Source organism: Phodopus roborovskii, unplaced genomic scaffold, assembly GCF_943737965.1.
Source record: "Phodopus roborovskii unplaced genomic scaffold, PHOROB, whole genome shotgun sequence".
Taxonomy (NCBI): domain Eukaryota; kingdom Metazoa; phylum Chordata; class Mammalia; order Rodentia; family Cricetidae; genus Phodopus; species Phodopus roborovskii.
The window spans coordinates 203,131-206,460 of record NW_026126045.1 but is presented as its reverse complement, the minus strand read 5'-3'; positions in this window follow the sequence as shown (position 1 = coordinate 206,460).

Here is a 3,330-nt window from a genome sequence, read left to right as displayed (position 1 = left end):
AGCAGCCTTCATATTTAGGTATTGGGTATGTTTGGATTCCTACATGAATTAAGCTACTAAGAATCCATGAATGGAAGATAAAAAAGAGAGTTCATAGGATAAGAATCTCTGTATTATGTTTGTAATAATTCTGTTGCTGAGGGTTGGGAAAAGTATGTGGCTAGGGGATTTTGAAATGTGACACTTGAAGAAAACATTGTAATTTGTACACATTTGCTGCAAATTCACTTTTGGTTCACATGATAGGTTCAATATGACACTCTTAGTGTGCTGTATTAAGTTAATGCAAGTCAGCCTAGATTCTCTTTTCCCCACAATTCTGTAACGCCTCAGTGATTCCCAAAGGGGATTCAGTTTCTATTCTAATGCGAACAACACTAATGTTCACCAGCCTCAAACAGGTGCATTTGGAAGATAAGTCCTATAGTAGCTCCTTTTTGTCTTTCTTGTTGCAGTGCTGCTCTTCAATAAAAAAATAGAAAGATTCCTCTGTCTTTATTAACAAAAAGCCAGTGGGAGGAACAATACAGTTCTAGTCCAGTACTGGCTAGTCACTGGAAACACTGAAAAAGGAATCAACAAAATGTGGCTTTCCAAATAAACTGCAACAAAGTGTTTGTTTTCTTAGCTGAAAATCTGAGTTAATTTCTTGTGAAATGCTGTGGCAGTGATTTCCAATTAGAACGATGTGCTAAGAACCAGAAACTCACTTTTTGTGTGTTTTCTGTTGGAGATGATAGTGGTGGGGCTCCCATGGCTTTGTAATTGTGATAAATACGCTCCACTGCAAATGAAAGTATGCATTATGGTATGTGAACTAAGAAAAATGAGAAGAATAAATGTTCATACCATAGAGAAATTTACATTCTTCATTGACAAAATAATTACTTTCAGTTTTTTATGTCATCTATGAGGAAGGTGAAGCTCAGTCAGGGTGGTTTTGTTTGCCCAGCACCATATGGTTTTAAGAGTGCATTTTTAACATTTTTGCCTAATCCTCTTGATCCTCATGCTTTACTCATGAGAAACTGGTACTGAAATGGGAAAGAAGCTCTTGGTTGGCACTGGTGCTGAGATTAGAAATTTATGTCTGTATCAAGTACAAAAAATCACAGCTCTCATTAAGTGATCCTGAGTGAAGTAATTAAGGCCTAGATCTCTCTGGTGTGTTTGTGTTTTTAAGTATTTGTTTATGTTGCTGACGTATGTACCAAGACATTTTTTATCTTTATTAATTCAACATATGTTCAGGGACTTACTGAGTAGACTATTGCTGCCATTATGATCCTTTTGCTCTAACTCTTACTTGCCTCAACTGTTTAATTGAATAGATGACATTGAGGGAAGGGGATAGTTATGCAAGCTTTTAAAGTCTACCTTCTTAAGCCAATGTATGAACTAAGAGGCTTCTTTATTGTTTTCTTCTACCAACAAAGGATAATATAATGCATCAGTTTCTCTGGGCTTCCATAACTAGTACTACAAACTTAGCAGTTAAAAAAAAAGGAAATAAGAAAAAAAAAAAAAAAAAAAAAACAGAAAATTTTACCCTTCTGGAGGCCAAAAATCCAAAACAAAGTGTTGATATAACTATGCTTTCTCTATTGTTTATTTATTTATTTATTTATTATAACCAAGTCCATTTAAATGAAAACAAACATTTATACACAATATTTGGGAATTTGGGCGTCGTTCTTTCCAAACTACTTCCTGCTGGTAAGGGGCACTGTCATGGGGGATTCTAAGAAGATGCAGAAATCCTGGCTGTAGTTTGCAAGGCTGCTTTGTCCAGCTGTTTTGAATGTAGGATCACCTGGTACTCTGTTTCAGGCGGCCTGGCTTGATCAAACCACATTAGTCTGGAAGGAATCCACATCGTTTCATTTTCTGTGGAAACAAAAATAGAAATCCTTTTCCCCAGTAAGTTGTCCTTGAACTTAAATTTTGGAGTCAAAGCATTTTTTAAATTTAATTTATTATTTTACATGTCGATTCCAGTTCCCTCTCCACCCCTCCTTCCCTCTTTCCCTCCCTCCCTCCCTCTTTCCCTCCCTCCCTCCCTCCCTCCTTCCCTCCCTTGTACCCTCTCTGCCCTCTTACATGCACTCTAACCACCCTCCCCTCCCATCCCCCCACCCCAATTCCATATGTAGGGGAATGCCATTCAGTTGGGGTCATGTAGATCTGACAGGTCATGTGAAGTAGGGACTAGGGCTTCTCTCCTGTCTCTAGGTTAAGGCAGTTATCCCTCCATGGGGGATACATCCTGGCTCCACTGTCTGAGGTCCCTTAAAGGTGCTAAGTATAGGTCTGTTGCAGCTATCCCTCCTATGTTCTGGTAGTTTCTTGGCTTGTGACATCACAACTTCAATATTTACATGCCTGTCTGTGGCTTGCTGTTCATATATATATATATATATATATATATATATATATATATATATATATATATATATATCATACTATATTAGGAGACCATCTTGCTTTAGTATGACTCACCTTAAAAACTCTATTTTCAAATAAGGTCACATTTTTAGGTACTGGGGTTAAGATTTCAGTTTATGAATTTGGAGGGGGTGACCCATAACAGACTTGATATCATTAGGCTACTATGAAGATTCAATTAAATGATGGCTAAAAACTACTTTTAAAATTTTACTTTTGGAAAACTAGATTTGTAAATAATCAGTTTCCTTGGTTAGCCTACAAAGCAATGTGTTTCATTCCAGCCTTTTCATGCTTATGTGTCATCAAATGGGCATATCACAGAATGTCATTCTTTGACAATGCTTCTCTTATTATAATTGAAAATTTACATCCAGTTGGCAGGAAGTATCAGAAAATACTAAAAGTTTGGAACTTTTGAGAAAAATAAGCTCATTCAATCTTAACCGTCCACACTTTTGGCTTTTTCAAGTCAGTATGAATAGGCAAAGGATATCTAGGTTCAGTTGTATACCGGACATGATTGTGGGAAGCACTAGACATCTGGGAGGCTGAATTCCTTTCACTGATCATTACCTTGAAGGAGATACAACACAAAATCTACTTCAGACTTGGTGAATTGATTTCTACTCAGCTTCCATTGTACATGACATAGAATGAATTAACTAACCATTAAAAGTCATTCTAGACAAGTGGTTTTCAACCTTCCTAATTCTGTAACACTTTAGTACAGTTCCTCATGTTGTGGTGAAGTAGTTGTTACTAACTACTTCATAACTGTAATTTTGCCACTATTACAAATCATAAAATAAACATCTGTGTTTTTCAATGGTTTTAGTTGACCCCTGTGAAAGGGTCATTTGACCCCCAAAGGGGTTGTGAGCT